Source organism: Arvicola amphibius, chromosome 2, assembly GCF_903992535.2.
Source record: "Arvicola amphibius chromosome 2, mArvAmp1.2, whole genome shotgun sequence".
NCBI lineage: Eukaryota > Metazoa > Chordata > Mammalia > Rodentia > Cricetidae > Arvicola > Arvicola amphibius.
The window spans coordinates 6,307,836-6,322,888 of NC_052048.2; the positions used below are offsets into that span (position 1 = coordinate 6,307,836).

The 15,053-nt window shown below is 41.9% G+C and overlaps 1 protein-coding gene across 9 annotated transcripts in view; it reads left to right on the top strand.

The window, feature by feature from the left end:
• Sox5 (SRY-box transcription factor 5) overlaps positions 1 to 15,053 on the top strand; it is a 385,023-nt gene that overhangs the window by 191,589 nt on the left and 178,381 nt on the right. The window lies entirely within an intron of this gene.

Consider the following 15,053-nt stretch of genomic DNA (forward strand, 5'->3'; position numbering starts at 1 on the left):
CAGTGGAATTGCCTGGGGAAATCAAGCCCGTCATTACTCTGTGGAGATCCACAGTGTTGAAGGACATTGGTAAGGTAGACATACCTGCCATGGTAGTTAGTGATGAAATTAATCACGAGGAGACTTGCTTTCCAGTGTGTACTCATATGGACTTGGACAGCATTGTTTTCTCTTCATCTTGAAGTCCCCTTTCCTGGTGTCACTTATGTCTTGGAGACTCAAAGTTTAAATGATTGTCTTCAGTAAGGAGCAGAGCACTGGAGGCTAGCGAGGTGGAATTTCATCATCCCATCATTCCTTAGGATGAGGTGAGATGCCCAGGAGTTCCAACTAGCTTAGGGTACATACCTCACGAAATAAAAAGGTGACAGCCATGAACTATTACATAGTATTAGGGCACCCATATCTGCTGGCAACTAACATCTACCACCCAGGCATGGGAAACACTGGGGGCCAGTGCTCTGCCGTCATGTGATACCTATCTGGTAGTAACAGTCTGGTTCGGGATTAAATTATTGTTTTCATATTTGGGTAGAAATTCATCATTCTTGAACTTTTCTATTGGGATATAATATTTTATAGAGGCATATGTAGAAAGTATTGAATTCAGGTTATCAGTGTGGCTTTATTTACTGACCACATTTCTTCTCTTTTATCTGACCAGCTCAGCTACTATGACTTTATCCTAGGACATGTGGGCCAGAGCTTAGTTTTTCTTAGTCCATCTGTAGTCAGGAACTTTCTAAAGCTTAAATTGCATTTGCTATCTGAAAATACTTATCTGATAGTCTGATCTCTGTCTCTTTCTGTTTATTTAAAATGAAGCTGTAACACCTTGTGTAGAAACCAGCATACCAACAGGTGTTATTCATTCCCACTGCACAGGCTGAGCTCTTTTGTTGCTGCTTCAAACCTCACAAAACAATGAATTCCAGTTTCTGCGTTATGGAACACTGAGCTAGACAGTTATCTCAGCCACAAGTAGACTGCCCCGAAACTCTTTGTTTAAGTAGTCTACCTATTAAGAAAGGCATTTGCCATCCTCCATGGGTGAGATAGTTCTACTCAGTGGGCTAGACTGATTTTGAAGATTGCAGCTAGATATCTTTACACAGGACTGGCATGTTGCAAAATTCTGTCACCAAATGGTGACTTGTTCAGGCTTTCTCTTTGTTTTTAGTTGGTCTCTCTGAAGGTGAGGTTAATTTGGGCATCTTTCTTCCTCATCTGAAATTTATATTTCAATGAGCGGAAGTGGGGGCATTTTCACACTTATGTACCAGTTTCTACATCAAAATCACTCTTGACCTGTGAGTTTGTTTTCCTCAGTCCTTCATGAACAGAATGAAGGTAAGTTACACTCTGAAGCTGCTTGTTCTGGGAGAAAATCCAACATAGATTTGCACAAGAAATGGTTTCCTTAAATCACTGAGGGTCAGTTCTTTATGAAAGGATTTTTATGGCTCTTAAAAGCAAGATCATTCTCAAATCCATGATTTTAATTGGAGTGTTTGTTCTCTCTATATATCTCATGCTAGCGGCTTAACAGGGTTAGCATCTTGTGACAAAACTATTCACATAACTCACTGGGGTTAGAAGAAGAATAAAGGTTTCTGTTCTGCTTTAAAATGACACAGATAATGATGTCTAGAGACCAGACCTTGTCATAACACCAGAACTCTTCACCTCCCCTCAAGAACATGTCCAGGTCTTGCTGAGAGCTGATGCTGAGACAGCAGAGGCTCCAGCTTTCTTTCCCCACGCGGCAGCAGTATCTCCTAAGATGCTCATCTACCAACCTTAAAAAATGAGAGCTGTTATTCCCACCGGTTGTGTCCAGCCCTGAACACACTGTAATGTATGACATGGCATTTATACATACTGCAGAAAAAGCTATCTTCCCAGGTTCTTTTTTTTCAGAGGAGAAACCTCTTTGTTATTGACTTTTCCTTTCTTCCTCTATGTGAACTTTCTACAGTAATAACTTTTTAGCAATGTATTTCCCAATTTCCTTTTTACAGTAAGTCACTCTGTATCTGATGTGGATGATTCTCTGTTTCACATAATGAACCAAGGCTGGCGGTTCATCTTGACCTGACTCACTATAGGAAAACCTTTCAGGAAAGAGAATGAGTGACCTCCACTCAGCTTCTCTAGGACAACAAATTGAGCATCCCCAGAGATGCACGTTTCTTTTCTGATTGGACTCTCTGAGGAGATGGAGTTTCTGTAGCTTTGGGGGAAGTGTTTACAGGCGTGCCTTAGTTTATGTATTCACCTATTTCTAACAATACTGGATAGAATTCATGGGCTTTCTTGTCTACGAACAGTGTTGATCCCATAGTGTGTTCAAGGATGAAGTCCTTTAATATATCTTAAGAGAGCCTGCTGCTTGTCAGAGGCATTTGTCTCATGGCTCCCTCCGGGACTTTATGTCTGAACTTTAAGAGAATCGTGGCATTACTCCATCTCCTGCTCTGAGCAGCTTCTGGACCACTGTCCGGGGAGAAAGAATCAGTCACTTATAACCCAGTTTTACTGTTTCTGATCCGTGAGGTAAGCAGGCCATGTTAGTCACTGCTCTGGCCCACTGACTCTGCCCATGGCTGTTTGGGTGGGGAGGAAGCCCTGCATCCCCCTGGTGTTCGTTCCCACTGGGTAGAGACATTCCAGTCTAAAGCACATGAAGAAACTCAACCCTCAGCTTATGCCTGAGAGGCTTCCTGAGGAGACCTGTTCCTGATGACTGAGCTGCCCTCAAACCAGTCAGCACATTGGCATGCCTCGGTAGAGCAGTGGCGCTGAGACCCTGCCTGTTGTCCTCTGAAGTTCTTCCTTCGCAGCTATAAAATGGGATCTTAACACCTGAGGAGGGACGCCTCTGAGGAGAATCATTTGGTGAACACATACCAGCTTAGGAGGAGGGAGAAAAAAATGTGTTCTTTCAGTGTTTTCAGGGCCAGAGAGCTTCAGTATCTTTTCTAGGCATACACAAGGCACACACACCCAGGCATGTACACATCACATAAGTATTGAGACACATTCACATTTACATAAACAGTCACTCACACATTCTCGCATACATGAATGCATAGAGATACACATATACATATATACATAAAGAGATTCGTATGTACATGTATATATCTATATACATACTAACACAGAGACACATGTAGTGATGAGACGAGCAGGCCTGCTTTTTGTCCCACCTGGCTCCCGCACAGCTAGCTTTACACCCGAAATAACAACACACAAATTGTATTCATTTAAACACTGCCTGGCCCATTAGCTCTAGCCTCTTACTGGCTAACTCTTACATCTTGATTAACCCATTTCTATTAATGTGTGTAGCACCACGAGGTGGGGACTTACCAGAAGTATTCTAACCTACGTCCATCTTGGTCCGGAGCTTCATGGCAACTGCCTGACTCAGCTTTCTTCCTCCCAGCATTCTGTTCTGTTTACTCCACCTACCTAATTTTCTGTCCTATCAAAGGGCCAAGGCAGTTTCTTTATTAACCAATGAAATTAACACATAGACAGAAGACCCACCTACATCAACACAAGAGTATAGACACAGTCACTCACATATGTACACATACACATATTCACACACATATACACAAATTCATACAGTCACACCCATATATACACAGACAAACAAAAAGACATACACATACACACAGAAAAATACATATACCCTTATAGACATACACATATAGAAACATGCATATACATGCATGGAAATTCATTTATATGAATATACATACACACAAATATATGTACACACAAATATACACATTTCACATATATACATACTTATATATGCATATGTATACATGCAGATTCACATGCACAGACACATAGACAAACATATATCCACCTGCATGCATTACACATAAACACACATAGTACACATGTAGATACACACATGTGCACACACATACATATAACACAATCTACATGGGGTCATCACTAAAACTGAGAGTACAATGTTGCAGATTCATGAGATTTTTGAACTTCAAGGGGTTTTCAAAAGTTTCTATTTGGACTCATCTCTCCTTTTCACATTTGTGATCTGAGACACTTAAGATTGGATTTTCCTCATGTCTGAAAGTTGGGGATGCTGGCTACTTCTAAACATCCCAAGTTTTAGCCCCATTCATTTCTATCCTACCAATATCCTACCATTTATGGCCTAATGGTCCAGCTTTGAAAATGAGTCCCCCCTACCCAGCCCTGAGAACTTAAGCTTACAAAGTCAAAATGTAACTTGACTTAGGTGCAGTTGAATGATTAAGTCGCAGTCATGGGTTCAACCAATTTGTGAGAAAGGCTTCGTTTTATTGGAGCCAAAGTTCTCTGAGCTCGTTAGAATTTGGGTAATTCTTGATAGATTATTATGCAGAAGGAAACCTACTGAAATACCATATTGAAAATATAATAATGTTAGCAGTGACACAATCATGCTTAGCTGTCCTGCTGATTTATGATTTCTTTCCCTGAGTGTGGTAAGTCAGAGGCCTTTTACTCCCCTCAGTAAGACCCCCACATAAAGGCGCACAGAGAGATTACAAGGTAACCTTGTCTCTTTGGGAGACTGGAAATGCCAAGAACAAGCAGCGGGCCATTAAGGCAGCATTTGAACCTGAGAAGGGACTTCATTAACCCCTGGAGTTCCGGCTCCATTTGTACTGTTTGAAGTACGAATCCCATGACTGGACGGGATGTGTCCGCTCTTGATGCTGACATAGGAGACTCAAAGAGGGCGCAGGGAGGTGGAAGTCATTTCACGAGCTCCCTGCTCTTCTGTCTTTCACGTTCTGGAAGCAGAGCTGCTTGGGCAGGAAGGTGGTATGTCCTGACAGAGAGGCCGAGGGCTGTGACTGACAGCAGGCCAGCTGTCTGGGCTTTTCATCAGAAGAGATACCTGGAGCCCCTGTGAGATTGCTGCTTCGATAGGTCTCCTGGCAATAGCACAATGTCAGGATTGCAGGCATCCCCATTCACCTTCTCTCTAGGCCGAGCTGTCTCTGTAGTCAGAGGCAGGGCTAAGTGGGTTTGCATCTGTATCCTCATTTCCATACATAGAGCCCATGTTATGTGGCAAAGTGGGCACTGGGAATAATGAAAGCAACCGTAAGGTCCCCTGGTCTTTATGTCTTACACACACACACACACACACACACACACACACTCTAGAGTGTGGTGTCTCACATCTGTCATTCTAGTGTTGTGGAGATGGGGCACGAGGATTACCATGAGTTTGAGGTCAGCTTGACAAAATAGTGAATTTCCAAGAGAAGAGACTACACTGTGAGACACAGTCTCCCCAGCAATAACAATAACCCCCCAACCAAATATAATTGTATCACTCTTCTGGTACTCAAATGACCCTAAAATGCAGAGATAGCCCCAGGTCATTTATTGTTGTTGCTTCTGTTATTATCGTTATTATTATTACCTTGCTGATATAGTCTTTCTTCCCCATCTGGCGCTGCACAGTACAGTTAAGTGTCCATTATGCTATCCTAGTAGATCCTCTTAAACTTCAGCTTCTTCATAACTGCTGCCTTGTCCAGAAGAGCGAGTCTCTTGCCACTTGCCCATGTTGGACAAGGACACCCTCTCTCCTTACCCTCCAAGAACCCAGTTGCTGGTTTCTGTATATTTTCTCTGAACACATGATCTATAAATGTGCTTCACCTGCAAGTTTTCTGACAGCTGAAAATCAGGCACTATTTACACTGTCAAGGCATCCCACATCTTTCCCACCACGTTCTCCTGTCCCACGGTTTCTAATTGCCTTTTATTTTTTCCTAGTTTTCTCTTCATAATTTTAGCCTCAATATCTCCTTAAATTCCTTAAAGATATAAGAATAACTAAAATCTGTGCAGTACTCTTTTCTTCAATGACTGCTCTATTGCCTTTTGCCCTTTCCTTTGGGGTGAATTTATTTATTAAATGTGTGTGTGTGTGTGTGTGTGTACAAAGGATGTAACGGGTGTAACTATGATTTTTAAACTTGTCCATGTCATTATTGAAACACACACTAAGCAAACAGACAAACAAACAAACAAAAAAAGAAGAAGCAATGCCTGCCTTCCTCTTAAGATGACTGCATTAGAGTCATGTTGATGACAGTGGTCCGAAGTTCTAGTCTGGGTTTTAAAACAAAACCTGACTTGACCTCTTTACCAAAAGAGAGATGGGGCAGGGGAGGTAGTGGAGGGAGGAAGTTCTCTTATGAAAGGAAGTCCCTCCTTTCCTCCCTCCCTCCCTCCCTTGCTTCCTTCCTTCTTCTCTCCCTCTCTTTCTTTCTATCTTTCTATTTTGGGTCATCTTCTTCTCCAGATGATTGTTTCATCTGAAGTTAGTGTAGCCAAAGCCTGGGTCAGAAAAGTCTGCAGGGAAATACACCTGGAGCCTTCATCCAGAGCATCATATCCAAACCTCCTCTGTTTGAGGAGATTCCCTTTCATGAGCTGCAAATATGACCATTCTATCTATGACAATCCAGCCCAGTAAGAAGGTGAAGGCAGGTTTGCCATGAGTCCCAGTAATTTCCTGGTTGCTCCCTGTGGACAGAGTTAGTTGATCCCTTCTCTTGATCTGCGATCCATGTCCTATCATTTACAAAGTAGGGCCTATATGCTCTTAGATAAGACCATGGGGATGTAACTGTCACCAGTGGAAACAGCACAGATCAAAGAAAGCAGAATTCTTGGCATAAGTCGAAGCTGGCCTAACATGAACCACTGTTGTTCTGTTTGTCTTACTTCCATGGGGAGGTAACACAAATGCTCCTGCGTGGATTCACAGAATCCATAGAGCATTTGGAGTTCCTGATTTTAAAGAGATTTCAGGAATAGAAAAGATTATAGATGAGGGAAATTATCAGAATATTAACAGATGAGCTATTGCATGAAGAGCACAGAGACATTACAGGTCAGGACCCGTACCCAGGCACACGCAACACAAAGAAAATGTGTATTGGGTCGCAGACACACAGATTACTTCTGTTTTTTTTTTTTTTTTTTTAGATTTTGCTGAAACTTATAAACAAAGTAAAATTAATTGCTATTTTTACTTTATGTATATGTATGCTCACATGTATCCGTATGTGTTTTTTATAAAGTCAGGTCCAATGATAATTGGCTAAGACCCCTGTATGTGTTTGTAAAGTCAGGTCCACTGGTCAGTGGCTAAGACCCCTGTATGTGTTCGTAAAGTCAGGTCCACTGATCAGTGGCTAAGACCCTGGGAGCACAATTTCTACACAGTAAGAAATGAAGCTATTTTATGTTGTCATATTTTTATATTTAGGAAAGAAAGACAGATCATTGGATAATAAGGAGTTGACATCACCTGTCCCATAACTCACAAGGGCCCTAAGGGTTGTCACTCTTTTCATCATGCAGGAGAGGCGGAGTGTGTTTCTTCAGTGATGAACGTTCTGGAAATAGTAGATTCTCAGGCATTTTCTCAGTCGTCACCTTTCTTGAGTGCAAAGCAGCACTTGATAAAGATGAAAAATCTTGCTTTCTTGTAATATTATTCAATGCGCGCGCGCACACACACACACACACACACACACACACACATACACACTACTTCCTATGCCCTTTCCCAGCTTTGTTTTGTGAAACGTGCGCCATTCTTAAACGGTTGACTCTCCAGGGTGCTCCATCCATGACTTGCTTCATGTTCTGACCTGACTTCCTTGTTGCAGTATGTTTACATGACATTTACATGAAGAAATAGTTCACTTTTCTCTCCATAGTTTAGGTGCCTCTCTGTTCAACCTGAGATCACATCTCAGTGCCTACCTACCTTATTAACATGGATGCTTAACATACAACTCAAATCTCAATTTGTCAAAATATAGCCTTCAATTATCCCCTAAAATCTATTCTTTGCTAATCTCATCATTACTAAATTTGACATCATTTGTCACTGGTTTGATCAAAGTCTCAGAACACAACCTAGTTTTCTTTTTTTTTTCATAGTTTTTTTTTTATATTTAAAAATTTCCATCTCCTCCCCTCCTCCTCCCCCTTCCCTCCCCTCCTTCTCCCCTTTCCCTCCCCTACCCTCCACCCATACCTCCCCTCCCTCCCTCTCAAGGCCAAGGAACCATCAGGGTTCCCTACTCTATGCTAAGACCAAGGTCCTCCCAACTCCCCCCAGGTCCAGGAAGGTGATCGACCAAGCTGAGAAGGCCCCCACAGAGCCCATCCATGCAGAAGAATCAGAGCCCAGCGCCATTGTCCTTTGCTTCTCAGTCAGCCCCCACTGTTGGCCACATTCAGAGAGACGGGTTTGGTCGCATGATCCATCAGTCCCATTCCAACTGGAGTTGGTGATCTCCCATTAGTTCTGTCCCACCGTCTCCATGAGTGAACACACCCCTCACGTTCCTGGCTTTCTTTCTCATGTTCTCTCTCCTTCTGCTCCTCATCAGGACCTTGGGAGCTCAGTCCAGTGCTCCAATGTGGGGCTCTGTCATTTTCTTCATCTATCACCAGTTTTCATTTTCTTGTAGCTCAAACTGAGCCCGTTAACCCTGTTTACCCTCAGAAGCTACCAGCTCACCAGTCTTTGGCACTGACTTTCTAGTCTAGGTGGCCAACATCTACCGATGAGCTAATTGCACCACCAGCCCTCACCGTCCATCACTGAGACTTTTCCTTAGACTCAGTATTAGCTACTGTGCTCCCACCAGATACCCGACAGCAACCAGGAAGGACAGATGTACTTGAACTCATAGGTTCAGAGAGTTCATTCATTGTTTCCTAGTCCCTCTTGCTTGGACAGAACATCAGAGTGGCAGGGGCGTGCAGTGGTGGCCGAACTTAGCTTTTTATCAGACAGCAGCGGAAAAAGGGAGATGCAGGAAGGATCAAGATGAGGCGCTGCCCCAAAGAGATGCCTCGGTGACATTTCCTCTAACCAGGCCCCACCTCTGGTTGTGGTTTCTTTCCAACAACCTATAACCAACAGATAACGTATCTTTCAAAACAACACGCTACTGCTGAGGGCTGGTGATGTGATTCTCTGGAAATAATGTTGACATACTGAGCTTGCATGGTCGATCCCTTAGGCATCCCTTTACTGACCAAACTGACCACCAAAACTAAGCACCAGAGACCATCTATGGAAATCTTGAACTTTACTGCTAGTATGGTAGTCTCAGTCTGGATACTGTGCTCAAAATGATTTCATTTATAATTTCATGTTCCTCAGCCTGCTCTACTAGGCCGAATCTCTGCCACCGTCTCAACTCATCCTTTCTTCTCCCTCACTCTGACGATCAGTCCCTTCCTGGTTTTCAGAAGCAGGCCAAGAAACTTCTAGAATCAGTGTGTGGACATTTCCACCTACACACCCCAGAGCTCTCTCTTTGCATTTGGTATGAAACTTTCTCCATTTGAGACTCTTCAAATGTGGTCATTTGGGGGAGGTGGCCTCCCACGCCATGATGCTTTGCTCCCTTCTTCTGCTTTTGGATTCCTTCTTACTGACTGAACAAATAAATTTACTTGGAGTTGTCTTGTTTGGTCTGCTCTCATACGCTAACATGCACTTGGCATTAATTTTTTTAACATCAAAAATCCTGTCTTTCTCATTGATATAACCAAGCATCTGGAATGGTGTCTCAGTAACCAAATGACATAAGCTTATTTTATGGAATGAATGGTTCCATTAAAAAGCAAATTAGAATACATTACCCATTATGTAGTATAGAAAAGATTAAGACTGACAATAATTCCATATTTCTGTTTTAAATTTTTTATTGTACTTATTTTTTGTGTGTGTGTGTGTTGCTGACACCTTGACAGTTCATCATCAATTAACTGAAAAGGTACCATCCTCCTCCCTGCACTCGAGGCTGCTGACAAGCAATTTCATTCAGATAATCGCTGAAAATGAGACAAACTAGACTTATCAAACATAATAAAGCCGACAAATTGGCAAATGTGACAGCGTTTGTTTTAAGAAAGTCATTTAGCTTTGCTTTCTGCAGTAAACAGAACAAGAGCGGTTCTTTTCTAAATGGATAAAGTAAATATTTAAACACAAGGAAGATGGTCCCACATGCATATGATTGCCTAGATGGGACTCCTCATTCACCAGGACTGCGAAACCGAGACTTCTGTCTTCACACAAGAAAGACTGGCTCGCTCTTCTTCCTTCCTTCCTTCCTTCCTTCCTTCTTTCCTTTCTTTCTTTTGCTCTTCTTGATCCAATTGTAATACCTCAATAAGTAACTAGCCCAGGCAGACTGTCTTCCATAATATAAACACATGTGTGTCAAAACTGATAGTTATTTTGATATCATACATACATGCTGCAGTGTAGACCCATATAAATTAACATTTGCCGTGTATGTTGATGTTCACATATGTGTGTCAAAACTAATAGAATTGTTTTGATATCATACATACATGCTGCATTGTGGACCTATGTAAGTTAACATTTGCCATGTATGTTGATGCACACATGCACACACATTTACCCATATGCATACTCTTCTCGCTTCCCGTGAGCACCGTTCGTTTGTGGGTACAGTCTAGTTCTTTTCAGCTTCCACATCTCACTTTCCCGCCTGGCCCAGCACCTACACAGACACCTGCGCTGCCCCATGGGATCATTTCCTGGTGGTTTTCTCTATTTCTTGTATTTTATTTCCTCATCCTATGATTCCTTTCTTTACCTGACTTTTCTTCTCATTGTCCCATTACATTCTATATTTTTATTAATTAAATTTTGAACACAGATCAAAGAATGGCTCAAATTATGTTACTGTGGAATGATATATGTGTGTGTATGAGAGAGAGAGAGAGAGAACTGTCCCAGCATGTTAGTGTAATATGTTGGTGCCATCTTTTCATGATAGATGGCTTGTTGTCATGAGCACTCCTGTCACACAGCCATAAAAAGAGGCGGGATGGCGCCGCAGTCAGGAAAATCAAGAGATAACAATAAAATTCTTCTGTTGCCTGGTGGAGGTGTTTAGAATGTGTTTTCTTTATATCTTCATCCGCCCCTAATTGAGGATGCTTTAAAATTGAATGACTAGCAGTCAAAACGTGTTTGCTTCAAGCTGAGAAGAAAAATGCTGGTGTCCCCGCTTCCAAACTGATTGCGCTTTGTACACAACTGACAGGGACAGTCACTTTGAGTGACTGATAAGTGGGAAGCTTCGCCACTTATCAAAGAATGCAGCCTGAAAAGAAAAGACTGAGCCGCTTAGATGCTCTGGCATGTTCAAAATAACATCTTGCATCAGTCAGGCCCAGAAGCACTAAAAGACATTTGACAATGAAGTAATGTATATAAAAAGGTGGCGTTGCGTGTGTGGAGACAGAGAGACATAGAAATTATCCCACAAGCAAACAGCTACAAAGAGGTGAGAGAAAACGCATTGTAGTTAAGGTCGTGATTCGGGAGATGAAGCAATGGTTGCATAATACGAGCCCATTTGTGTTTGGATTTGCAATTAGCAAGAAGCATCCCATGTAGAAATTTCTGTAGACTCTTGTGATATTTCTACAAGCAGTTACCTTTGACGCAGTGATGCCTGGAAGCACCTGAGTTATAAAAGGTGTCACCCTGAGCAGGGGTGATCATTTCCTCTCCAGGAGTCCCACTTCACACTCGTCTTTCTTTCTGTAAACATTTAATATTTATACTGTGTGTTGACAATATTCTGCCGTGCCTAAGTGGAAACTGTATTCCAATAGAATAGAGTTGGATGTTTAATTTTTCTTTTCATTTTATACATAACACTGAGATAATTCTAACAGAAACCTGAACATTTTGGATTCCCTGAGTGTAAGTTTCACAAATTAAAATAATTCCTATAAAGGACTCTTGGACACTCAGTGATTAGGTTGCATGTCCTATTTGAATATTTTGGACATTCATTTTCCAGATGCTTCATTTGAGTATCCACGCACTTCGTTATTGCTTAGATCCTTAATAAGATAGAGGCATTGACCCCAGTGTATCCCAACCCTCCAGTGCAAACATGCTAACTATTTACATAACTGATTTCAGTTGGGTAGCCCATAAAAACACTTGTATCTGTCAGAATAAATACCATATCCCACTGCTTGACTTGAAGAGAAGGTCACCATAAATATATTCACAGTTAATTCTTCTGACTTTCTAGCTCGATTCTGAGATTCAGTAAATAAATTTACGGGGTATTCATTTAATTAATTAGTGGGTAGCCGACCGCGTGCTTGAGACGACAACTGTTGTAAGATGAAATAATACTAATGTTTAGTGTTGAGCTTCAGGTATGCTTGGAAGATCAACTTTCGAGTGAGCAAGAGAAGAATATTCTAGAAAAATATCCAACCGCAGCTGTCTGCGGATGGTCACAAGTCCTTAGGGAATAGGGAACTTGCTGAAGACCACCTTTATCTAGGCTGCGTTTTTGCATTGCACTATTTTCTCATCGAAGGAGGCATCTGTGTGGGTCATGATTCTACTCTAAGCCAATGTCCTCAGCACAGTCAACATGTTAAATAGTACTAAATTACCCTTTGGGTTGGTGATGTAACTAAAAGAGAAAATAGAATTGACAGGGATAACTTTTCAAACTTTTCTTTTGTAGATAAAAATGTGATCCAAAAATAACGAGGGTCCTGCCCAAGGCACTCGTTAGGTATGGCTGTGTTCCTGTTCTCACTTCATTCCTGCTCAGCATCACACAACAAGGGTTCCAGCAAGGGCTACAAGGGCACAGCTACTTATGGACACAAACTGACATCCAGTCCGCAGAGTCTAATAAAGGGAATTTACTTTACCTGTAATGTGGCACAAAGATTAACTCTCCTAACAAATTGGGACAATGTTTGAATGTTTGCATAAGAATTATAAATGGCATCCTTTATCCAACAATCAGGACATTGGAAATTCCAACTCCGTCACAATTATCAGAAGTTTGCAATGGGAAGTGTACATTGAAAACTTAACATTATATACAGTTAGTAGTTTTCTTTTTTAGGCAAGTTTATTTTTTCTTTCATTGAAAATATATTTTAATGTAATAAATTGTAATTATAATTTCCCCTTCACCCACTCCTCCAATTGCTGTCTACCTCTTCTCCCATCGGGATCCACACCCTTTCTGTCTCTAGTTAGAAAACAAACAGACATCTAAGAAATAATAATTAAGTAAAAGTACAGTAAGATAAATCAGAACCAAGCAAAATGGAATAGAAAAAACATAACCAAACTAAATAACCAAAGAAAAAGCACAAGAAACCTTTAGATATGCATATATGTATACACACACACACAAACACATTCTAACACAAGTATTCCCATTTTTATAAAAACAGAAGCCATAATACATACATAAAGACCTGTAAGGTTAAAAGATGCTCTGACTTAGCATTATGTAGAAGGAAGGGCGGGCTGTGTCCCGCCACCCGGCTAGCTTTACCCAAAATAATTACACGGAAACTGTATTCTTTTAAAACACTGCCTGGCCCATAGTTTTAGCCTCTTATTGGTTAATTCTCACATATTCCTTTAACCCATATTTAGTAATCCGTGTAGCACCACGAGATGTGGCTTACCAGGAGAGATCTTAACCTGCGTCGATCTCAGAGAGGAGAAGCATGGCGACTCCATATGGCGACTGCCTGAAGTGTCTCCCCACTCCTGCTACCCAGCATTCTGTTCTATCTACTCTGCCTACCTATTTTTCTGTTTTCTTAAAGGGCCAAGGCAGTTTTCTTTATTAATTAACCAATGAAAGTAACATAGACAGATAACTCTCCTCCATCAGCATTATGAGACAAAGAAGCTCCAAAAAGGTCACTGAGTTCATTTGATGTTGACCATCTCCTGCTGGCCACGGTGTCTTCCATCCCCTCTGAATCTTCACACATTTTCTGCTGAATTCCTTCCTTTATGCAGAGTTCCCTGGTTCCTAAGGGAGAGATTTAATGGAGCCATCCCTTTTAGGGATAAGTGCTCCAAGGTCTCACTCTCTGCATATTGTCTGCTATGGGTCTCAGTGTTTGTTCTTTGCTGCAGGAGGAAGCTTTTCTGCTGATGGCTGAGTGCAACACTCATCTCTGATTACAGTACAATATCATGTTATTGCTACGTTCCTTTAGCAGAACAGTAGTATCTGTTTTTCTCCTCGGTCCTTGGCCTACCTACTCACAGGTTCTTGGCAAACCCAAGCAGTGTTGGGTATAGGTTTCATCTCATGGCGTGGGTCTTAACACAAACCAGATATTGGTTGGCCAGTGCCACAAGCTTTGCACTGCTATTGCACCCAGCAGGCAGCTAACTCTGGGAGAAAACAGTAGTTTATAGCTGGGTTGGTGAAGAGTACCTTCCAGCAACATGAATACTAGTACCTAAAGGTGAAAATTCCAGGTTGGCACCACTCGACGGCTCTGTATTCAGTGAGTCAGTTATATACGTGTTGTCTTCAGCAAGGGGGGCCTTGCTGTCAGTTTGTAGAGAGCTACCAGTAGCCTTTGCAATAGCCTGGGTTGTTCCCATGGAATCCGTTTGGCCAAGTATCAGCTGTATTCCTTTCCAGTACTGGAAGCTTCCTTTGGTGACAAGAGAGGCCCAGCTGGGGCTCTGTTGCCCCTGTTACTTGGCAATTTAATTTGGATCACCTTCATATATGCATAGACTATAGGACTTCTACTGCTAGGTTTCCTTCAACCTCTCGCTGTCCTTAGTTTTAGCCATCTCTTCCTGCATTCCCTCCTTTGTCTTTCCTTCCCCTTCCTGTTTGATCCGCTGATGTCAGTCCCTGCTCCCATCCATTCATAACTATTTATTTTCCCTTCCTAAGGGCATGCATCCCTCCCCTTGTATTTTATTATCTACCTAGCCTCTGTGATTGTGTGGGCTGAGACTAAAGAATATCTCTAAGCTCTCAGACCAGCTAGCCTGGGATGTACAGCAGAGTCTACAGACGAGCTAGCCTGGGATATACATCAGAGTCTACAGATGAGCTAGCCTGGGATATACAGCAGTGTCTACAGATGAGTTAGCC